We start from the raw sequence: 24,671 nt of genomic DNA, 5'->3' as shown, positions 1-24,671 counted from the left end.
TCATTCATTTATCCGTTTTTAAACGTATTAAACATTTTTCAGGCCAAGTGTATGTCTGGCTCTGCTCTAGGTGCTGGGGATATTTAATAATAGAAAATAATCAGGTCCACGCTCTTCCTTCAAAGAATGGATTTCCCATTGGAGGAAATGTACCTCTAAGCAAGTAATCAAAAGGCAGTGGGTTCGTCCCGTAATAATAACAAGGTGGGACTCCACTGATTGAACGGCTACTGTGTACCAATCGCTTTGACCACATTAATATTTTTGTTTTTATTTATTTATTTTTTAAAATTTGTTTATTTTGAGACAGAGTCTCGCACTGTCGCCCGGGCTAGAGTGCAGTGGCACGCTCTTGGCTCACTGCAACCTCCGCCTCTCAGAGTCAAGTGATTCTCCTGCCTCAGCCTCCTGAGTAGCTGTGATTACAGGCATGTGCCAGCATGTCCGGCTAATTGTTTTTTTCTTTCTTTTCTTTTTTCCTTTAGTAGAGATGGGGTTTCACCATGTTGGCCAGGCTGGTCTCAAACTCCTGACCTCGTGATTCACCCACCTCGGCCTCCCAAAGTGCTGGGATTACAGGCGTGAGCCACTGTGCCAGGCCTATTATTTTTATTTTTATCTTTCATTATAGGTTCGGGGTCCATGTGTAGGTTTATTATATAAGTAAACTCATGTCTCAGGGGTTTGCTTTTTTTTTGAGACGGAGTCTCACTCTGTTGCCCAGGCTGGAGGGCAGTGGTGCGATCTCGGCTCACTGCAAGCTCCGCCTCCTGGGTTCACGCCATTCTCCTGCCTCAGCCTCTCCGAGTAGCTGGGACTACAGGCGCCCGCCACCATGCACGGCTAATTTTTTTGTATTTTTAGTAGAGACGGGGTTTCACCATGGTCTCAATCTCCTGACCTCGTGGTCCGCCCGCCTCGGCCTCCCAAAGTGCTGGGATTACAAGCGTGAGCCACCACGCCCGGCCCTGGGGTTTGCTTTACAGATTATTTCATCACCAAGGTACTAAGCCTAGGACCCAATAGTTATTTATTCTGATGGTCTCCCTCCTCCTACCCTTCACCCTCAAGTAGGCCCCAGTGTGTGCTATTCCCTTCTGTGTGTCCATATGTTCTCATCATTTCGCTCCTACTTAAGAGGACATGAGGTATTTGGTTTTCTGTTCCTGCATTGGTTTGCTAAGGATAATGGCCTCCAGCTCCATCCATGTTCCTACAAAGGACATGATCTCGTTCTTTCTTATGGCTGCATAGTATTCCATGGATACATGGAACATTCCATATATGTTCCACATTTTCTTTATCTACTCTGCCATCGATGGGCATTTAGATTGATTCCATGTCTTTGTTACTGCACGTCTGTGTTCACTGCAACACTCTTCACAATAGCAAACACATTATTATTTTTGACACATTATACCCAAGCCATTCCTTGAAGCAAGGTAGCCATTATTATCTCCATGTTGCAGATGAAAAAACAGAGGTCTGGAGAGGTAAAATAACTTGCTCCAAACTATGCAGTTAGTAAGTACAGGGATTGAGTTCAGAATGTAGGTGCATCCTTCTGTAAAGCTTGAACGCTTTCCGCTCTGCCAAGTTGCTGCTGGCACCAATGAGAGAACACAAAGAGAAACAAAGAGAAGCATGCAGCAAGCTCCAACAAGTGCACCTGAGTTGGGTTCTGGAGGTTGAATTTAAGAATTTTCCTATCAGAAAAATCAGAAGAGTTTCCCTAGAGAGGAGAACATCATATCTTGAAAGAGTGAGATTATTTGGGAAACTGAGGGAGGTGAATGAGAAGCTTTGGAAGAAGCAATATGGAACCCAATTCCTGGGCTGCCTGGATGGTCTAGTGATGGTTTGTTTTGCTGAAACAAAGGGATGGCTCCTTCTGAGACTAAAGCTTAGTGTTTTGGAGTACCAGGGACTTTGCCCATCACCTACCTTGAGGCCTTGCGTGTTCACAAAGGACAGTTTACCATGAGGGTTATTATGTTTTTTTTTTCCATCAACCTGACTTAGAAATCTCAAACTTAGAAACTCAGCCCACATATCAGAGCAAAATTGCCAGCAAGAAATGATGCATGCTGCATTTTAAAATCTGGTTGTTGTGGCTGATTATACATGCTGTTCTAAAAAGCCCTGGAATAAAGTCTCCCATCCCACAAGAGTAAAGAATGGTCCCCAAAGAAATTGACATTACATTATTGATAAGTGTGTTTGGCCACGTGACAGCAATAGCATCTGTCTTCGTCCCTGACATCTGATAAATTCACAAAGCTCCTGCATTCACCTTGGGCATGCGTGTAAGTCTAGTGGCAAAGATTCCTTCACTAACTAGCAGCTTCAAAATGTGCTGTGTCCAAGGGAAAAAGAAAGGGGGAAAAATAAGCAGTGTGTCACTTTTGGAATATTTGTCCTGAATGAAGAAAAAAAAATACAGTACTGTTCTCTTGTCTTTTCTCTGCCTTCTTAGAAATCGGATTAGTCATTATTAAACATTTTGAAGTGGAATAAAAAGAGGGAGAAGATTCCAAGGGCACATTGCTGCTTTGATCTTAACAGAGCTATCATTGTCAGGAGCCGACACAAAGGCGGTTTCCTTTACACATTGAGATCCTGGTAATTATGGCCTTGTAATGACCCATTCCAAAAAGAAACAGCTCTGTTCCTTATTTGCCGTTAAGAACACCAAGAGTTTATTTGCAGAGAATTGGGTTTAATTCAATTAGCAGGAATTGTGAGGCATTCATAACACAAGGTATATTAGCCCAGCACTTGGTTTGTAATGAGAACCAAAAGGCATTTAGGGAAAGAAAAGCTAATTACCCGAGATTCTTTTTTTTTTTTTTTTTTTTCTGTAACACGGAGGGTTTAGTCCAAATTTCAGAGGCCTATATTCCCAAATCCCTTAAGCTTTAATTAATGATTAAGCAGGGCAACAGGAGATGCAGAAGGACAGCAAAATTTTGCCATGCAGTCATTGCCAAGGGGGTATTACTCATAACTCCACCCTCAGCCAGCACTTCAAAGTTTACAAAGCGTTTCCACCACCATTATCTGTTCTGAATATTCATTTCCTCCCTCTTCTGGACCAATTCCCCAGCACTGGGAATATTCCTCTCCAGCATGTCTTGAGTTTCAGATCTCAGCTTGCTTCTCCAGGAAAGTCCTCATCCAGCCCAGCTGTTTGCTTCCGGAGATGTGCGCAGGAAATTGACGAGTGTGAACCCCCACTCTTACCCGCACCTTGGTCCAGGTTGATGACCCGGGGCAGGTGGCCGAGCTTCTTCAAACTTCACTGTGCTTTTCTTTGTTATTCTCCATAACTGTGCTATACCATTTGGAAGCCACTGCCAAATGTGGTTACTTGAATGTAAATTAATTTAAATGAAACTTAAAATCCAGTTATCATAACACTGGATACATTTTTAGGGTTCAGTAGCCACACGTGGCTAGTGGCGACTCTTATTGGATGGCACAGATAGAGCCCACTTTCAACATGGCAGAGAGGTCCATCAGACAGCACTGGTCTATGAAATGGGGGACGTCATCTATCTTTTGAGGGTAATGAGTTAAGAATTTTGTGAGAAAATGGCCTGGCGTGGTGGCTCACGCCTGTAATACCTGCACTTTGGGAGGCTGAGGTGGGCAGATTACTTGAGGTGAGGAATTCAAGACCAGCTTGGCCCAGATGGTGAAACCCTATCTCTACTAAAAATACAAAAATTACCGGGGCATGGAGGTGGCCGCATGTAATCCCAGTAATCCTAACTACTTGGGAGGCTGAGGTAGGAGAATCAGTTGAACCCGGGAGGCGGAGGTTGCAGTGAGCCGAGATTGTGCCACTGCACTCCAGCCTGGGCGACAGAGTGAGACACTGTTTTTTTAAAAAAAAAAAAAAAGGATTTAGTGAATTTAGTAAGAAAATGCACAGGAAGCTTGTGACTCATGGTGGAGGCCCAGTAGTAGCATCTTTGATGAAAGAAGAGAGTGGAGAGAAGGAGGAAGAGAAGAGGACACCCCCCTCTTATGGTCCATTCTTAACACAGTGGGAAAGAATAGTGGGGAAAGGTGTAGGGAAAGGAAGGTAACTTCTATTACAGCATGTTTTATGGGCTTTATTATCTCTGTGTCTGTGTGATTATTTGACAAATATTGAGTGTGCCAACCATCTCATCTATTCCTCACAACCCCCCAGGGAGGAAGATTTTCTTCCCCCGACTGTGTAGATGGTGGAATGGAGGCTCAGGTGGGTGACCTGGTATACCTGTGGGTGCACAGCCAGTGAGCGGTGGAGCTGAGACCTTCCCCTGTCCCGAGGAACAGCAAGACCCTACTTCTCTCCACCATGCTCAGCTATCTTCATCAACACAGACTTCCAGCTGGTTCTTATTATTTTAAGGGCTAGTCGCCAGTGCTCAGGTAGCCAAGAATGCTCCACTTCACAGTCTTTGCATAATGAGTGGATGTGAAGAACCACATGGGGCCCTGAAAAGGCTCCAGGAAGCCCCTCAAATGCCTGCTTCACTGGGGACTGGGGATTTCCTTCAGAGCAGCTGCGGAGAAGGACACATTTTGCAAACAGCCCAGCCATGCACATAAACTGCGTTATTAGCCTATAAATCAATCAGTGCATTTGGGCCCAGGCTGCACAGTGCTCCTCTGACAGATGGCCATTGGTCTGTCTCCATCTCCTTAGCTAGATCCCAAGAGGAGGGGAGAGAAGAAAGAGCTTCCACGAAGGTGTTGACCCCAGTAGCTCTCTTGTACCGGGGAATAGGGAATCCCAAAGTGGCTGTGCAAGGGCCAGGCTGTTATCTGGAAGTCATTTGAAGAATGAAATTGAATTTGGTGACTCCAACACTTTGTTGGAGTGAGAAATACATGACTTTCAGGTAGGAAACACATGAGCATTTTGGAGAAGATGTTGCAGTTGGGAGAAGTAGGGGGAAGGACAGATAGTTGGGAATGGGCAGGACCTGGATTCCATTTCCAGCTTTGCATGACCTTGGGCAAGCCATAAGAAGTTCTTAGCCTCAGTTTCCTTATCTGAAAAAAAAATGGGCAGGGGGAATTTTAAAATAGATCCTGATTGCATCAAAGGATTAAAATGTGTGCACAGATGTTACAGGAGAGAGATCTTTTTCCAGATACATTATAGGAGCTTCAGTGCCATTTGCAAAGAAAAATGAGGTGGACATTAGTTTTCAGGGTCTTACCAAAGGCTGAGTTTTTATTAGAGGTATGTCATGGTGTTGCCTTAGAACTGGAGAGCAACGTGGTTATGAATTGAACAATGCTTATTCCTTCATTAGTTTGTTCCTTCTGGAGACTTTTAGTGAAGCTATATGGCCCTCCAGAGGCTGACTGGCTTGGCGTCTGATTCCAGCACCAAGCCTTCCAGTTGTGTGGTCTGGACCGGTGTTCCGCAGCCTCACTCCCTTGGTCCCTGCAACAAACATGATAGCCACCTCTTAGGGTGGTCATGGAAGTCAATGAGGTGAAGACTGTAGGGTGTTTGGCCCCATGCTCAGTTCAGAATCAACACCCAGACTACATTAGTCATTAGCATTGCCAACAGATTGTCTGTAATTGTCCAGGACTCTGGGGATACAGGAATAAATAAGGCATTGTCTGGTCTTTGAGGAGCTCTAGTGCAATGGCTCTGACCGTTGCATCAGATAATTAAATTATCTGGTGTAGTTTAAACACCCCCAGTAGTGATAATTTAAGCATACACTGAGAATTATCCTGTATGGCAAATGCACCTGAATGTGTGTTTGGAGCTAGGGCATCCGGGAGTGGCCAACCCAGAGATTTGTTCCTTGTCTGTGAGGAACATGTGTGCTAAGTGAAAATGGCATACAAACTACATGTAGTTTGCAAGCAGGTTGCAGTTTTTTTGTCCAGCCTGACACCACTAAACTGTATCTACAGTGGATATCTTATCCAGCCCACCAGCACTGGACCATTTCTGTACATAAGGTGGTTCTCCTGTCTAGCCCACCACCACTGGACTCTATCCCCTATATGGAAACCCCTAATAAAAACACATGTCTTGTTTTCTGGTTCTGGATCTCTGGCCTCTTGAACCTGGTCCCTTCCCCATTGAGGTTAACAGGGGTTCAGCACAACATCTGGAATCAGAAAACCTTCTGAAAAATAAACACACAAATATGATTCCAGGTCAGGAACTGCTAAAACTCCATGGACTCCAGCTTAAGAGACTGGCCTAGTTTGGAACTATGGGTAAAACAAAGTTTATACCCAGCACAATCATCCAAATTGTAACGGACGAGTAGTGGTTGCTCTCAGAATAGGTGATGAGGGCAAGGAAGGCTTCCTAGAGCAGGTGATGTCAGTTAAAAACAAGAGAATAAACAGCTTATTAAATAAGTGGGGTGTCATGCCTGTAATCCCAGCACTTTGGGAGGCTGAGGTGCGTGGATCACCCGAGGTCAGAAGTTCGAGACCAGCCTGGCCAACATGGTGAAACCCCCATCTCTACTAAAAAAAATACAAAAATTAGCTGGGCGTGGTGGCAGACACCTGTAATACTAGCTACTCAGGAGGCTGAGGCAGCAGAATCACTTGAATCTGGGAGGCAGAGGTTGCAGTGAGCCGAGATCATGCCACTGCACTCCAGCCTGGGTGACAGGGCGAGACTCCATCTCAAAAAAAAAAAAAAAAAAAAAAGTAAGTGGGGTGAGAGCAGGGCAGGAGCTCCAGATAGAAGGACCAGAATATGCAAGACGGGGAGAGTAGAAAACCCAGGTAGGAACACTAGAGTCCTTGGTCTTCTCAGAAGTGGAGGCAGAGTCCATTGGAGCCTCCTTGGGGTCAGAGATAAGGTTGCATTGAATTCAAATCCTTTTTTCATTGCCTTCAAGCAAATGCATTAACTCGTATTTCTAATTTTATTTTCCTGCATGGAAGAGGTTCTTGACTTTAAGGACAATGGAGTGCCCTGATTTTAGCAGTCATGTGGATTTGGGAAATGGCAGTAACAAGTGTCACCAGGTATTGGGTCCAAACAGGACACTTGAGGTTACTGAAATCACCGTGAGGCTCTGCTTGTTCAAGGTGTAGGAAGGGGAGGGGATATGTCTGGGGCACTGATGTATTTGCTACAATCCTCTACTACAGAAACTCATTCCCAGGCATCCAGTTTCTTCCAGGAGTCACATCCTAGCTGGATACCCAGTATCCACTCTAGGGTCCGTCTCGGTTTCCATGGCCCCTCTGATTTCCATCCCACGTGGTTCTCAAGGCTTGGTTTTTCTGACTCTGAGCCTCAGTCACCGCTGCTCAGAGCCAGGAAATCTGGAAGTGCCGACTGCTCGTGGAGTCTGCTCTCCTGTTGCGTGGCCCCCTCACTCCAAGGCATCGGCTAGTATTTGTTCTGATAATTATTCATTAGCATCTCGCCGATGCACAGCATCCCTGCAGCTCCTGTATGATCTTGAGTGTGCAGCGTCTCTCCTCCCATGTCTTTGGAATTTTTAGTTGTGCTGTCATTTGTTCCCAAGAAGTAAACACGGAGGCATTCTGTTCCCCTCCAAAAGCGTGTTTTCAGCGACTCCCAGTGTAGCCCAGCAGGTCCCTGCTCCTAACTCAAAGGGAATGTTATATTTCGGATTTGTTTTCCTTTGCGGATCGTCTGCTCACAGATGTTTGTCCTTTGGCTTGTTTCTCTTTCTAATTAATTTTTGATTAACTTTTGAAACACCTTCTGTCTCCACCAGTTTCAGCCACCCCAGGTGATTCTATTTACTCTGAACCCAGGCTGGGAGTCTGGGTTCTCAGAGGCTCGGCAATGCAGTGGCTAAGAGGGAAAGGAACTTCCAATTAAGTGGTTAAATGATGCTATCCGTCTTATCCAGAGGGATAAGCGGAGGGGATGCTGCTTCGCCCAAGCATGAGGGAGGGAGAAAAGTGAATGAGTCTGAGATCTGGAGTAATGAGTGGAGTGAGAGACAGGGAAAAGGTAAGATAAATGACCTTCCAGAAAGAAAATGGAGCTGATATTGTGGCACTTATTAAGAACATATGAGTGCAGACGCACGTCCTTTGAACCACTAACTCCATTCTTTGGAATTATTTAGAGGAAGAAGAAATAAAATATTAAGCACTAGTATCCTGTGTGTCATGAACTATGCTAAGTTCTCTAACAAAGTAGCAGTAGTAGTCACCATCATTGCAGTAGTAGTGGCAGTCACAGCAGCAGAATGAGTAATAACAGTAACGATGCATTGTGACAGCAGACAACTCTGCGTGTTTACTCCGAGAACTATTTTCAGTGCCTTATGTGCATGATCACATTTAATCCCTAAAGACTCCATGTGATCCTCATTGAACAGATGAGGAAACTGAGGCTCAGAGGACTGGAACATTGCCTCAGTTTGCACAGAGAGTCAGTGACAGAGGGGAATGAACCCACAAGGGCGACTCCGGAGCCTGATGTCTCATTTCCTTCACTTGCCATCTCGAAAGGGCCCCGGGCCAGGTGTGAGCAGTTCACATTTGACCTTGCAGGCAGGGAGACGGGCAGCTCAGCATGGGAGAGGTGATGAAGGACGGCGTCTTACAGGCTGGGACAGCAGGTGCGCAGCCTGGCTGGAGATGGCATCGGGCATATCGTGCTGCGTTCCCGGAGGCTCGTGCATCCTCTGAGCTAAGCTGAGCTGTAGCCACCTGGAAACTTGCCTTGTTGATCCCAGCCTCCCTGTGGGAGTGCACCCCCAAACCCACTTCCCAATTCTCAGGCCTGCTTTATTTCTCCCTTTGGTACACTGTGCTGTGGACTTACCCTCAAAATCAGCCCAACACCCTGGGTTGTGAAGCCAGACTCTATGACGGTAGTAACTCTCCTGCTAGTTATTATCATGGTTGTACCTTGTGTTCCACACACAGCAGGAAGGATATCAGCGTGCATTCAGCTTGGTGTTACTGATCACGTCCTAACTGGAGACAAGATGCTCTGCCCAGTGTGTAGTGGGTACTTTTCCTTTACCCTGCAAAGGCCACACTGGAGGTTCATTTCACCGTCATCTTGCATTTTGTCTGAAGACCTTTTCCCAAGACTCCCTCTCTCCGCACCCCTCCTCCTTAATTTTCCTCTGTGTGTTTTCCAAGGCATTCTCTGCACTGCCAGGGACAGCCTAAGGTTTACCAGCCCTGCCAAAGAAGATGAAATGCTCAGGGGTCACTGGGCAGGACGAGGTAATAAGAAAAGCAAACGGTCAACAGCAGGCCCAGCCCAGCTGAAGCAATGACCAAGTTTCTCCTCAATTTTGAGATTGCAACGGGGAGAGCAGTGACGGCTCTGGCGGAACATAAATTATGTCATCTCTGTGCTATCAAAGGTTCTGAGCATTCCTTCCTGCTGTCCTTTTCATTTTGGCTCCGTAAATACTGTGTCCTTTTAAAAAGAGTCATTGTTCATGTCCGTTCAAAGGTGACAGGAAAACCGCAAGTTTAGCGTTCTGTGGGTGGGTGTCTTAAAGGAACTGTCTGTTGCTGAGTCAGTGGGTGAGTAAAGGAGGGAAGATGTCTTGGCCAGGTGTAGAGAGTTTCTGAACCCTAGAACATTGGCTGGAGAGCAGAGGCTCCATCATTAGATGCACCTGAGTTAAAACCTCCAGCCCACCACTTACGAGCCATATGAGTTAGGGCTGTTTCCCTTCTCTGTTTTTAAAATCGGGGACAATAAGAGAATCTACATCATAGGGTGTGATAAGGATCAATTGAGATTATATATTAAAAGTACTGAGAACAGCTTGCAGAATGATCAGAATGATTCTTAGTAAAAGTTAACCGGATTTTTCCCCTCTTATTATTCATAATATTGCAGAGAAAGCTTCCTTATCTTCCAAGATCATGCTTTCGAGTTCATGCCTCCTAGCCTTCGCCCATGCTGTCTTCTCTGCCTCGAATGCCCTGCCTCCCCACCTTAGGTCGAGTTCTCCAGAGCTGAGATGTGGCTTTTGAAGCAGTGAGGATTGCAGGCGTGCTCACAGGGAGGGCCTGTCTAGAGGTGAGGGAAGGAAGATGAGGCAGCAAAGATGTGGTTTAGTTGAAGTTGAGCCCCAGCCCAATGCTATGGGAGGCTCTGAATGTGGGTAGCTCCAGGGAGCTTGCACACCCTGAAGCGTACAAAATACACCTTTATACCATCATCTCAGCCAGCCATGGGCTGCAGGCTGGCTCCAGGTGGAGGTCAATGCGTAACTGTTGTGGCACCTTTGGGCAAGGCACAATTGTGCAGAAAAGGTGGCAGCTGAGAGTCCCGATCAACCAGTGCTTGATGCACCTTGGCTAGGGGTGGAGGGGAGTGATTAATATACTGGATTTGTAAAAGGCGTTATGCAGTTGGGTATAGTGGCTCGTACCTGTAATCCCGGCACTTTGGGAGGCTGAGGCGGGAGGATTGCTTGAGCCCAGGAGTTTGAGCTGCAGTGAGTTATGATTGTACCACTGCTCTCCAGCCTGGGTGACAGAGCAAAACTCCATCTCTAAGGGAAAAAAAGGATTTGGGATATGGGTGGAGGATCACCCTTCCCCTGCCAGCAGACTCCTACCCATCCTGTAAGACATTGCTCTACTCCCCCTCCTCTAGGGCCCGTTTCTCTGTGCCTTACGCTCTGAGTGCCTTCTCTCTGAGTGCAGAAAACTTTTCACTGCAGGTCCCTTGGTTATAACGCTCATTACACTGTAATAGAATTATATGTTTACAGATCAGACTAGCCCTAGGAAAAGAGACTGTGGATATTGGAGTCATCTCTTGTGTAGGGAAAGGAGGCAGCCAGTAAGGGGGTGCAGGCTGAATAGGGGCAGAGCAAGGAGGGAGTGCGCTTCTTGGGGTGAAGGTTGGAGCCTCAGCCTTGCATTTCAATGCCAGGTAGCATTTGATACCCTGGAGTTGAACAGCTCCTGGGTCTTCCAGCCAGACAACCCTCACCTCCTGAGAATGGCCAGGGGAAATTATGGAAAGTCAGAAGAGATTGCACCGTTAAATTTCCCAAGAGTGTAGAAAACAAAGCAAAGCTTGGTGAGCATGTTGAAGTCCTGCCCTGGGCACGGCCTGACCTGCCCTCATGTTCTCTGGGCTTGAGGAGCCAGATCCCATCTCAGCCTGAGTCAGACCCAGGCCCCGGCCACGTAATCTAATCACTGGACCATCCAGCTGCACCTGAGGACACAGACCTTGCCTTGGAGATCTCTCTTGATGGTTATATGCCTTTCTTTTTGTCTGTGGCAACAAGCATCCTTTCCTTGGATGAATGATGGTTTGAATGAGCCCTCAGAAAAGACAGCCCAGCTTGGCCTGGTCTAGCTTAACAGATTTCAGGATGTGAAGTCCTGTAGACTAGGGGGGTGTAGGGGACAGAGAGGCAGGGTGGTACCCTAGCTAAGCCTGCTGCATTTCAAATTCTGGCTTTTTTTTTCTTTGAGACAGGGTCTCCCTCTGTCACCCAGGCTGGAGTATAGTGGTTCAATCATAGCTCACTGCAGCCTTGAACTCCTGGCCTCAAGCAATTGTCCCCAACCACCTGGCCTCCCAAAGTGCAGAAATTACAGGCATGTGCCACTGCACCCAGCCAAATTCTGGCTAAAAATGGTATGATTATTTTGTGTTTTAATTATAAACTAATCCCTTATTGACTATATTTGATCATATAATGTCAGCTATGTTTCTATTTTTAATTTTTGCCAGCTTTATTGAGGCAGACTTGACAAAGAAGAACTGGATTATTTATGGTTAACAATATGTTTTGATATGCACATGTATTGTGAAATGGTTACCACAATCAAGCTAATGAACGTATCTGTCCCCTCACATAGTTATGGTTTGTGTGTGCGTGGTGAGAACACGTAAGATCAACTTCTTCAGAAATTTCAAGTATATAGTACAGTATTGTTCATTGTCATCAGAAGACTATGCATTAATAAGATCCTCAGAACTTATCCTGTGTAACTGAAACTTCGTATGTTTTGACCAACATCTTGCTATTTCTTCTCACCTCCAGTGCCTGGCAACCATCATTCTAGTCTCTGCTTTTGTGAGTTAAACTCTTTTAGGTCCCATGTATAAGTGAAATCAGGTAGTATTTGTCTTTCTGTGTCTGGCTTATTTCACTTAGCGTAATGTCCTCCAGGTTCCTCCATGTTGTTGGAAATGGTAGGATTTCCTTTAAGGCTGAATAATGGTGTTTATATGCTTATACCTATCTTACACCCCCCCCCCCCACACACACACACATGCACACACACACATGCCACATTTTCTTCATTCATCTGTTAGTGGAGACATAGGTTGTTTCCATACTTTGCTGTAGTGAATAATGCTGCAACGAACATGGGGGTGCAAGTATCTGTTTGAGATACTAATTTTATTTCCTTTGGGTATATACTCAGAAGGATTGCTGGATCATATGATAGTTCTAGTTTTTTTTTTTTGGAAGCTCCATACTGCTTTCCATAATGGCTCTATCAATTTACATTCCCACCAACAATGTATAAAGGTACCCTTTTCTCCATATCCTCCCCAACACTTGCTATCTTTTGACTTTTTGCTAGCCCAGCCTAACAAGTGTGAGGTGATACCTCACTGTGGTTTTGATTTGCATTGCCCTAATAATTAGCCATGTTGAGCACCTTTTCATAAGCCTGTTGGCCATTTGTACATCTTCTTTGGAAAAATGTCCGTTCAGATCCTTTGTTCATTTTGTAATTGTGTGTGTTTTTCTGCTGTTGAGTTGTTTGAGTGCCTCATGTATTTTGGATGTTACCCCCTTATTAGATATATAGTTTAGAAGTACTTTCTCCCATTCTGTAAGTTGCTGTTTTGTTCTGATTGTTTCCTTTGCTGTGCAGAAGATTTTTAGTTTGATGAAAGCCTACTTGTTTATTTTTGCTTCTGTTATCTGAGTTTTTGGTGTTATATTTAAAAATTCATTACCCAGACCAATGTCAAGAAGGTTTTCCACTGTTTTCTTTTGGTAATTTTATGGTTCAAGTCTTCTGTTTGAGTCTTTCATCCATTTTGAGTTGATTATCGTATATAGTGTGAGATAACGATTCAATTATATTCTTTTGCATGTGGATTTCCAGTTTTCCCCACCATTTATTGAAGAGACTGTTCTTTCCACATTGTGTGTTCTTGGCATTCTTGCTGAAGATCAGTTGACTATAGATCGCTGAACTTATTTCTAGGCTCTCTATTCTGTTCCATTGGTCTATATGTCTGTTTGTTGCCACTACTATACTGTTTTGGTTACTGTTCCTTTGTACAGTATTTTGAAATCAGAACATATGTGATGCCTTCAACTTTGTTCTTCTTGCTCAGAATTATTATCGCTATTAGGGGATTTTTGTAGCTCTTTATGAATTTTGAGTTGTTTTTTCTATTTCTTTGGAATTTCCTTGGAATTTTGATAGGGATCATACTGACTGTAGATCACTTTGGGTTGTATGGACATTTTAACAATATTTATTAATCATATCCATGAATATTGGATGCCTGTGCATTTATCTGTCTTACGTTTCCTTCATCAATATTTTATTAATGTTTATTAATGTTTAATGTACACGTCTTTCAACTCTTTGGTTAAGTTTATTCCTATGTATGTTATTCTTTTTTTTTTTTTTTTTGCTATTGTCAATAAAATTGCTTTCCTAATTTTCTTTCCAGTAGTTCATTCTTTGTGTATAGGAATGTGACTGATTTTTGTATGTGGATTTTGTATCCTGCAAATTTACTGAATTTGTTTATTATTTCTAACTTTTTTCTAGGAGCCTTTATGGTATTCTCTCTCTCTATATATATATATATACGTATATATATATATATATATATATATATACGTATATATATATATATATATATATATATATATATATATATATATATATATATATATACACACACACACATACATATATATATAGGGAAAACCATGATATTATATATATATAATGTTATGATTTGTGTGTGTTTGGTGAGAAGACGTAAGATCAACTTCTTCAGAAATTTCAAGTATATAGCACAATATTGTTCATTGTCATCACAAGACTATGCATTAATGAGATCCTCAGAGCTTATCCTACGTAACTGAAACTTTGTACATTTTGATCAACATCATATATATATATATATATATATTATATATATAAAATCTTAGCCGGATCTTCTGGATAACTTGCTGGAGCTTTAGCACTTGCTGCTTCACCTTGCATTTTTATGTGATAGAGATGGTTTCTTTTCTTAAACCTCATGAGCCAGGCTCTGCTAGCTTCAAGCTTTTCTTCTGCAGCTTCCTACCATTCTCAGCCTTCACAGAATTGAAGAGAGTTCCGGTCTTGCTCTGGATTAGGCTTTGGCTTAAGGGAATGTTGTGGCTCATTTGATCTTCTATCCAGACCACTCAAACTTTGTCCATATCAGCAGCAAGGCTGTTTCACTTTCTTATCATTCCTGTGTTCACTGGAGTAGCAATTTTAATTTCCTTCAGTAACTTTTCTTTTGCATCCACAACTTGGATAACTGTTTGGGGGAAGAGGCCTAGCTTTTGGCCTATCTTTGCTTTTGACATGCTTTTCTCACAAAGTTTAATCATTAGCTTTTGATTTAAGGTGAGAAACATGTGACTCTTTCTTTCACTTGAACACTTAAAGGTCATGGTAGGATTATTCACTGACCTGATTTCAATATTGTTGTGTCTCAGAGAATAGGGAGACCTGAGGAGAGAGGGAGAGATGGGGAACAGCTGGTTGGCAAAAGAGAACACACACTACATTTATCAATTAAACCTCCCATCCTATGGGAGAAGTTCACAGCACCCCAAAACAATTACAATAGCAATATCAAAGATCACCGATCACAGATAACTGTAACAGATGTAATAATCATGAAAAATTTTTAAATATTGCAGGTATTACCAAAATGTGACACGGAGACATGAGGTATACACACACTGTTGGGAAAGTGGCACTGAAAGACTTGCTTGATACAGGGTTGCCACAAAGCTTTAACTGATAAAAAAGCAAGCAGTGTCTGTGAAGTATAATCAAATGAAGTGCAATAAAATGACCTGGGCCTGTAATAACCTCCCACCTCCAGCTGTGACAGCAAAATATGCCTCCAGACATTGCCAAATCTCCCCAGCACACTGAGTGAATCCCCTGTTGTTGGACAGCTAGGTTGTCACCTATTTTTTCCATTATAGAAAATGTTCCCAGCATTTTGGGAGGCCAAGATGGGCAGAACACTTGAGCCCGGGAGTTCAAGACCAGCCTGGGCAATATAGAGAAACCTTGCCTCTACCAAGGAAAAAAAAAAAAAAAGAACCGCACGAAACTTAGCCAGGCATGGTAGTGCGTGCCTGTAGTCTCAGTTAACTGGGGAGGCTGAGGTGGGAGGATCCCTTGAGTCTGGGAGGCGGAGGTTGCAGTCAGCTGTGTTTGCACTACTGCACTCCAGCCTGGGTGACAAAGCAAGACCCTGTCTCAAAAAATAAAAAAAGAAATGTTACAAAATATCATTTTGTGCTATAAGCTTTTAGTGGTATTTCCAATATGTAGAAGAGACTCCCAGAAGCAGAGGTATGAGGTCAGTGGAAAGGAGGGTTTTGAACAATCTTTGTCTGTATTTCCACATTGCCAAGCTGAATTTGGCAAGCTGAAGTCTCCCTCTTAGAAGATTTTTGTAACCTTGCAAGCTAGCCGCGGAAAGTAACCAGGGGCTCTTTAGAAGGAAACTTAAATGGTGACACCTTACCCCAAAGATTACAGGTTACAATGGGAAGGGCCCAGAGAGCCTCAGCACCCACTTCTCACACCAACCCAGCCTCCTCCCTTCTTCATAATTAAGCTTCAGATAATGTTTGCAATCTCCCCATGTTTTCTACCATGTGTCAGGGTGACTGATGGGCTCGTCACAGCTCAGACTCCCTGCAAACCGGCACTGTGACTGCTTTAACCTTCCTTAATACACCAACTTCAAGGGCAAACCAAGGGCAGGGATTTGCCAGGACCTCCCTGATCAGTCCCACCCTCCCCTGTGACTTTTCCTTTCCTCTCTTCTGCCTCTTGCTCCTCTCAAAATCGTCTGCAAGATAGACCTAAGGCAGTTGCTGAGCACCATAAGTAAAACTATTCTTAGGTTACAAGCTGCCAGAATTTTGAAGCAAGTGCATGTAAATATTTCATTCCTGACAGTGAGAGTTATTAAGAGAAACCTTGTGCGTTTTCTAGAAGAATTTTAAGAGACATTTATTCATTGGACATGTCTGGAGCCTGCAGAATTTGGTAGGAGATGGGAAGGGAGGTAGGGAGATGAATATCATCCATGAATGGGCTCTTTCCTTTTTTACACTTACAGTTAAAATTTAAGATGAGTTCTGGTGGCTCAGTGGCTGGAACCAAGTCCCAGGCCAGAATAGAAGAGAAAGAGATGGGGAGAGGGGAACCTGCCTACTTCAGAAATACCTGTTTGGGACTGGGTCTGGGGGCTCACACCTGTAATCCCAGCACTTTGGGAAGTTGAGGTGGGCAGATCACATGAGGTCAGGAGTTCAAGCCTGCATGGTGAAACCCCATGTCTACTAAAAATACAGAAATTAGCCAGGCATAATGGTGGGCGCCTGTGGTCCCAGCTACTTGGGAGGCTGAGACATTAGAATTGCTTAAACCTGGGAGGTGGAGGTTACAGTGAGCTGAGATCATGCCACAGCACTCCAGACTGGGTGACACAGCGAGACTCTGTCTCACAAACAAAAACAAAAACAAAAACAACCCTGTAGGGTGGCTGTTTGCAAGTAGCTCTGTTGAATGTGGTAGGGCTCATAATATCAGGTGTTAGGACTTCTGCTACTGTTACAGTGATTACCCCGAACTCACAAAACCACAGCTATCCATTCTCAATCTCTAACTCTAAGCCAGACGTTCCCATTGAATATACATAAAACAGCAAGATAGATTTTTGTGTCCCTTTTTAAATAAGGGAACTGAGCCTCAAGACAGGTAAGGTAACTTTCCCATGGTAGAGTAAGGACGTATAAAGATCAGGCATTTTTGACTCCAGAGCAATCCTTACACGTTCTACCAGCTGGAGATCAAGTTGAAGGTTCTGAAAATCACTTGCCAGGAAAGGAAGAAAACTTACAGTGGAAAATCACAAAGAACAGCGTAGGTGCCCAGGGTTTTGTGGCAGGGAGGATAAAACTCTGCCTACCATCGGCCAGCAACTGTGCCAGGCACCTTGAACGTATTGTTTTGCTTAATTCTTACAGCAGTCTTATAAAATGTTATTTCCATTTTACAGATACAACATTATGGAATCAGAGAGGCTAAGTCACTTGTCATCATCTATGGTCATGTAACAGAGTATCCCTAAAGCTTAGTAACTGTTTATTATACCTCAAGATATTGTGGGTCAGGAATCTAGGCAGCACCTGGTGGTCATAAGTTGACTCAGGTTTCTTGATGAAATTCAGTTGACTGGCACATTGGTCAGGAAGCCTGGAAGTCTGGGCTCCCCTGAGACTGATCCCAAAGCACCTACATGTAGCCTCTGCAACAAGGCTGTCTTAAGATAGGCTTCTGACATTTCAGCTGCAGGTGCCCTGAGAGCAGCCCAGTGGACAGTAGTGGACACTGTCAGCATTTTTTTTTTTTTTGAATGGAGTCTCACTCTGTTGCCCAGGCTGGAGTGCAATGGCACAATCTCGGCTCACTGCAACCTCCGCCTCCCGGGTTCAAGTGACTCTCCTGCCTCAGCCTCCTGAGTAGCTGGGATTACAGGCGCATGCCACCATGCCAAGCTAATTTTTGTATTTTTAGTAGAGAAGGGGTTTCACCATGTTGGTCAGGCTGGTTTCAAACTCCTGACCTCATGATCCACCCGCCTCCGCCTCCCAAAGTGCTGGGATTACAGACGTGAGCCACCACGCCTGGCCTACTTCACCACTTTTTGGCAATAGGACTTTACATTTTTGTGTTTGTACCTGTGACAACAATCTAGAGATTCAAGTTGGTTCAAGGAAAGAGTTGACTCAGTTTGTTTAAGAAATGACAACCTGTTGACTGCTCCTGTTTGTCTAGGTGGCCGTGTAGAGGAGAAGGGGAATGCAATGTTTCCTGTTATCCCCAAATGGATCATTAGAATCCATAGTTGGCTGCAGAGATAAGCTATGCATGATAAGCTCTAAAATAGTGAGGTTCAGATACCTCCCCAGGGCTAAGAGAGGACTAGGCAATTGTGCTATTTCTAGTGTCCACTAGTCTATATAAGCAGAAGATCAGAGAGGATTCAAGAAGAGAGAGAAGAATGAGTCATGGGTCAATGTCCTTCTTCACAACATTGTAAAAAAAGCCAAGCTCCAGGGCTCCTCTTGTAGACAGTGGGAGGCCAGCAAAAAGAGGCCCTGATGTACTCATGCAGCATCTTTGATGGTCGTCCTTCTGGGCTTATTTGTGCAGGTGGAGATAAAAAGGAATGGAGGAGAGAGAAAGCTTCATTCTCTGCTTTGCTCTTGCTTTTTGTGGCTAGGTGAGGACCTGAGTTTCCTGAAGGCTAAAGGGATACCAAAGAGAAACTGGGTTTGAGCTTTGTGGCTGGTGCACCAGGGAGAACCAGCTGCAAGGCGAGACAATCTCAGTGTCAAGAGATGGAGTCACACTGCCAGCATTCTATCACGAGGAGAGTTTGGGAGAGGTTGAGCAGGAATGAATTTCCTATCAGGGAACCATGTAGGAGGATCTTGTACAAAGTAGTGCTTCAGTGGGGATGTGTGGCCAGCCAGCTGGGTCTGTTCACCAAAACCATCTTCTCCCCTTTGATACACGGTTGGCTACATGCTTACACCCCCCTGCCACACAGGTGACTGTGTGACTGAGCTCTAGACAATTGAATGTGAGCTAGAATGATGCCTGCTGCTTCTGGGTGTGGTCCGTAAAAACCACCACTCATTCTCCTCCTGTCGGATTGGGATAAAGATGATGATGGCTTTGGAAGCCACATCTTAAACATGGCAGAGCCTCTTTCACTCTGATTTTCTGAATGTTCATGTGGAAGAGATCTGTTATCCAATTTGCTCTCCCACCTGGGACTCCTACATGAGAAAGGAATGAATGTCCATCGTGTTGAGCTGTTACGCATTTGGTTCTATTTGCAAGTGCAGCTTAGATATCCTTGACAAACATAAGCAGCCTCCACCCATAGGACTCCCCCAAATCCACCCATGTCCCATGACGGTGCCAGCATTTGGACATCTTTCATGCAGAGGGCATTTGTTGCTGTTGGAATTCACCTGATCACCAGCGGCATTAGCAGATGATTTCATTTGTTGCAAAGTGCAAAGGATGTTGTTGCCCTTAGTCTCGAACCCATCTTCTTAGACGCAATGGCAGAATTGTCGAAACCAGAAAACCAAAGGGGAAAGAAGTCATGAAAGAAAAGACCATGAATTCTCCCTAGTTAGTCCTTCTGGTTGCTGCCTGGGGGTGGGCGGGGAAGGGGTGGGGAATGGAGGAGATGCATCTTATACTGTATGTGAGATTAAAGTTTTACACTGAGTTGGACTTGAGAGGACAGGAATTCTCAGGCCTGAGAGTGACTGGGCCGTTCTCTGTGTTTGGCGGAGATGTCCTTACAGCTCAGAAAACCTCCACATGTGTGTCATTCATTTCATACGCTGGTGTCAGACCATTCCATAAGTCAGTTCCATCCAAGCCATAGACAGTCTGGCAAAGACGACGTGGTAGACTCCAGGGCGTGGGGATCTAAGATTTTCATGTGAATGACTAGCAACAGAAGTAATCACCCAAATGCCGCCACAGATCCTCGTGTTTACCCGGAATGCCGGTTTAAGTTAAGATGCAGTGATGTCACAGGTAAAGGCTTCCTGGTCCGGCACGGTGGTGTGTCATTTGCTGGTGGGGAGGGAAATCTGGAGGCCTACCAGGATGTCATTTGAGGGAGGGGTGTGATTGTTCAGTCTTGCTGCCTGGCGGACCACTTGAGCACCATTGGCACAGCCATCCCTACTGTAAATACTGGAGGAAGGGACGGGGTGACCTGCATCAGTCAGTGAGAGGGGAAGGGATAATGTCCAGCCAGGGAATAGCAGACAGTCACCCACTGCGTGTCAGGGTTTTGGGATGGGAGCATTGCAGAGCTGTGCAGGGAGCACTGTCTAGGATGATAGAGACCCAGTTCAGTTTACAGCTTTACAGCTTGCAAGGGAAGTAATTAAATCTCTTTGATCCTTATCTGGATCTATTTAAAGTGAACTCTATCCCTTGAATGAGCTGATAAATTCCTTCCTGTGCTTGAGCCATTTTGAGTTGTTGTTGTGTCATGCTACCGAAAGAGACCTGTCTACCACGACCCTCCAAAAGTTATACAGGGTAGCCCCGCACTGTTCAGCACAGAAGGCACAGACCACAGACTGGTTTGCAGCATCGGAGCCCCAGACAGTGTTTGGGCATCTCAGACCCAGGGTTCAGGGAGAACAGGTGGCTGTGACTGGACCGTGATCTTCCCTGCGTCCGTTAACTCAGTCCAGACGTCTCCTGACGTGTGGGAGTCCCAGGAGGGAATCCAGGTCTCCATCATGTGGCAGAATCCCTGCCTGGGTCTCAAAGGCAGCTTTGGAGTTCGACCTGAGTTCAGACCCGGCCCCTGAAAGTCCCTGGTGTGGCCTTGGGAAAGGCTCTTTATGTCTCCAATCTCAGTTGAAAAGGAATCACGTCCACCGAGTTCCTAGCACAAGCGAGAAGGAAACCCTTAATGTCGGCCTTTGCGATTTCAAACACATGCAGAGAAAGCGAAGGAGAGGAAGGGAAATGATTAAAGGGATGGGAAATAGCTGGAACAAAGCTTTCGAGGGAGTCCTGCTGGAAGTTTCCCAGGTCCCTTTTGCACCCTGTGCTGGTCCACAGAATGGCCCGCCTCAAACACGCCTCTAATCATGTCAACCCCCCACTGTAGACACTCTGATGACTGCTGCTGGCTTGATAAAAGCCCATGGCTGGAGCTGGCGTCAGCAACCCTTAAAGAGCCCTCCATCCTCCAGCAGGCCCCTGCAGTACGGTCTGGCTTGCCCAGCGTGCAGTCCAGCCACAGTGGGTCATGACAAACCCTGAGGTCTGTGGGTGCACATTCGTGAACACTACGTGCCTTAGAAGTGAGTCTCTGAATCTAATGTAATTTTGACTATGAAATCCGCTCTGAATGCAGCGTAGAGAGGGTTCTAGATACCTAGAGGGGCCTCAGTAAAGTTTACCCCTTGTTTCGTATATTTAGCCGATTGGTAAAATTATTAATGCAGTATAGTTTACCTCTAGTTGGCCACAAGCCCTACCGCTACCTATTGCATCACTGTATGCCTTACCTTCTCCTGTGCCCCCGTATGTGAATGCTTAAGAGAGTTCTTTTTAGTCTCCTTTTTAATAAGAAAAAAAAATAGCCAACATTTCCACAAGGTCTCTTTCTTTCCAATTTTTTCATGAATTTCTTTTAACTTTTAAGTTCAGAGGTACGTATTGCAGGTTACAAAGGTAAATTTGTGTCACGGGGGTTTGTTGTACAGATGATTTCATCCCCCAGGTATTAAGCCTGGTGCCCATTATTTTTTCTGATCCTGTCCCTCCTTTCACCTTCCACCCTCCAGAAGGCCCCAGGGTGTATTGTTCCTCTCTATGTGTCCGTGTGTTCTCATCATTTAGCTCCCACTTCTAGGTGAGGATATGCAGTATTTGGTTTTTGGTTCCTGTGATAGTTTGCTAAGGTTAATGGCCTCCAGCTCCATCGATGTCCCTGCGAAGTACATGATCACAACACTATTCACAGCAGCAAAGACAAGGTCTGTTGTTAACGCTAAAGTGGTATGAAGCCTTATTTTTTATCCTGGTTTAAACAAATGTTTAATTTTACAAGTGGATACATTATCAATGTAAACATCTTAAACAATTCAGGAAAAGAGAAAGTTGCTCATGACTTTTCTTCACCCGTTGGGTCCCAGTCAAGTTCCAGTTTGCTCAGAAGTAAACCTTTTGTCGGTTTGATGTATCTCTTTTGATACATTTTTCACATACACATCTATGGTGTGTGTGGTGAAGGCAAGATGGATGGTGTATACATACTTGAGTTATTTTTTTGTTTTTATTTTTTTATAAAATGGTATCTTATGTACAGTTTTCTGAATGTTTCGTTTTTCATTAACAATATGTGCTGTAGAGTTTTTAACGTCAGCATATAAGAATCTTCCCCAAGCTGTGTAATAGTTTATAATATGGATGGATCATAATTGACTTGGCTTAAAAGATCAGAAACTGGAAAACCAACAGCCACATTCAGATCATGTATGTGTTTTTTGTTTGTTTAGAACCATGTTTGGCCTGGGAAAAACTGAAATGCAAATGGCTTTAGCTAGTGGGCAGTCATAGTTACCCCACAGGCCCTGCACCTCCCTACTGCCTCTCCCTCTATAGGTGGTTGAATATTCAAACGCTGTACTTTAGTCATTATACTTTTTAAACAATGTATTGCTGTCAGAACAATGCCATGATGGACAGCTATGTGTATGCCTTTTTATGTCTGTATTTCCCTAAGGTAGATGCAAGAAGTGGCTTCCCCCTAACGGGGGGAATAAAAGGGGCCTGACGATGTAAATGACACAAGGTTAGGAAACACTAAAAGTATGACTTGGGGGACATTAGAGTAGTCAGCTGAAAACTCTTTTGCCCATGGAGCTCAGTGAATCAGAGAGAGTAGTTCTGCCCAAGGCTTATAGCTGTTGAATATCATATTTCCCTGACATATTCCTGTTGGTTTTCAGCAGAGAAATATACACATTCACGTGAGGTAATGTAGCCCAGGGATCCTGTGTGCTTGTGCTTTACGGATGTGGCTGATCACCATGGAATCAGCTACTTTCCCAGTCCTGAATGGGCTCCAGGATTGAGGGAGGGGAGAGAAGGTTCCAACCTCTGACGTCCATCACACCATGCGTTTCCCCATGGCCGGGCCCCAGATTCATGGCTTGGCAAGCCTTCAGCCACAGCTCATGGACTTTCTTGGCTGAGGTCAGTCTGAAGTCTTGTCTCCTGTTTAGGGGACTAATGGTGCATGAAAGCTGCTCCATGGACAGTGAGCTTTGCCTGAGCTCCTGGGTCTGATGCCTTGGGAGTGAGTGTGGGAGAGGTGGTGCCAAAGCCAGGTCACTGGGAGCTGCAGGGGCTGGTCAGCTAACTCAGGAAGTCATTCGGTCTTAAGTCCTTTGTTGGATTCACATCCGTGAGCTGGTATTGGTCTGTGTCTCAGCCTGGGCTGCCATAATAAAACACCATGGACTGCAGCTTAACCAACAGGAATATATTTCTCATACTATGGAGTCTAAGAGTTCGAGATGAAGGTGCCAGCAGACTCGATATCAGAAAACGGTTTGCTCATTGGGTTGTAGATGGCTGCCTTCTTGCTGTGTCTTCATGTGGCCTTTCCTGTGTGCAGGAGGAGAGAGAGAGAGAGAGAGAGAGAGGGAGAGAGGGAGAGAGGGAGAGAGAGAAAGAAAGTAAGTTCTCTGCTCTCTCTCCTTTTTTATGTTTCATTATTTTAAGGCGGAGTTTCACTCTTGTTGCCCAGGCTGGAGTGCAATGGCACAATCTTGGTACAGTGCAACCTCTGCCTCCCCGGTTCGAGCGAATCTCTTGCTTCAGCCTCCTGAGTAGCTGGGATTACAGGTGCACACCACCACGCCTGGCTAATTTTTTGTATTTAGTAGAGACGGGGTTTCACCATGTTGCAGGCTGGTCTTGAACTCCTGACCTCAGATGATCCAGCTACCTTGGCTTCCCAAAGTTCTGGGATTACAGGCATGAGGCATTGTGCCCAGGCAGCTGTCTCTTCGATGGGCACTAATCCCATCATGAGGGCCTACCCTCACGACATCATCTAAACTTAATTACTTTCCAAAGGTCCAGTCTGCAAATACAATCACATTGGGGGTTAGGGCTTCAATATATGAATTTTGGGGACATAGCTCAGTCCAAGCAGCTGGATAGGACAATATGGCTGAGGTTGGCCAAGTCATCCAGGTATAAGAGAAGTTGTAAGAAAGCTTCTTAAGAGTTACACAGAGAAAAAGATCTGATCTCTAGAAAGGAGACCCTTTGTAGGCACACATGAACAATGTTGGGAGGTGTCTACACCAAATCCTTTGATATAGAGTAGGCTTGTAGGTAGGAGGCTGAACATCTACCTGACTTTATGTTGGGTTTAAATCTAATTTCTTCTGCTTAATAACATCCCGACTTTGGAAAAGTTACCTAACTTGTACAAACCCCGATATTTTCATTTATGAAATGGGGTCATAAAAGTTATTCAAGGGCTTAATTAAATGCGATAGAATATATAAACAACTTGGCACCATTCCTGGCACAACTCTCTATTTCACAATATTTTGAGGAATTTTGCAAACATGAAGCTGCTGTTGTTGCTGTCGTCGTAGCTTTTACCTGGTGTTTCTCATAACACTGACTTGAAACGTTAAGGGGAGGAAAAAAATACGTCAAAAATGTCTTCAGTGCCTTTGCTTTCTTCTTCAGTGTTTATTTAATCATTATCAGTACACGGACATTGCTCATACCCCTCCCCACTTTTTTTTTTT

At 44.6% G+C, this 24,671-nt stretch overlaps 1 protein-coding gene across 7 annotated transcripts in view; it reads left to right on the top strand.

Annotated features, from left to right (window-relative positions):
• RBFOX1 (RNA binding fox-1 homolog 1) overlaps positions 1–24,671 on the top strand; it is a 2,489,097-nt gene that overhangs the window by 615,062 nt on the left and 1,849,364 nt on the right. The gene's annotated exons all lie outside the window — the stretch shown is intronic.

Source organism: Nomascus leucogenys, chromosome 18, assembly GCF_006542625.1.
Source record: "Nomascus leucogenys isolate Asia chromosome 18, Asia_NLE_v1, whole genome shotgun sequence".
Classification (NCBI taxonomy): Eukaryota; Metazoa; Chordata; class Mammalia; order Primates; family Hylobatidae; genus Nomascus; species Nomascus leucogenys.
Note: the sequence above shows the minus strand (reverse complement) of the source record. Positions and strands in the feature narration are given on the sequence as shown.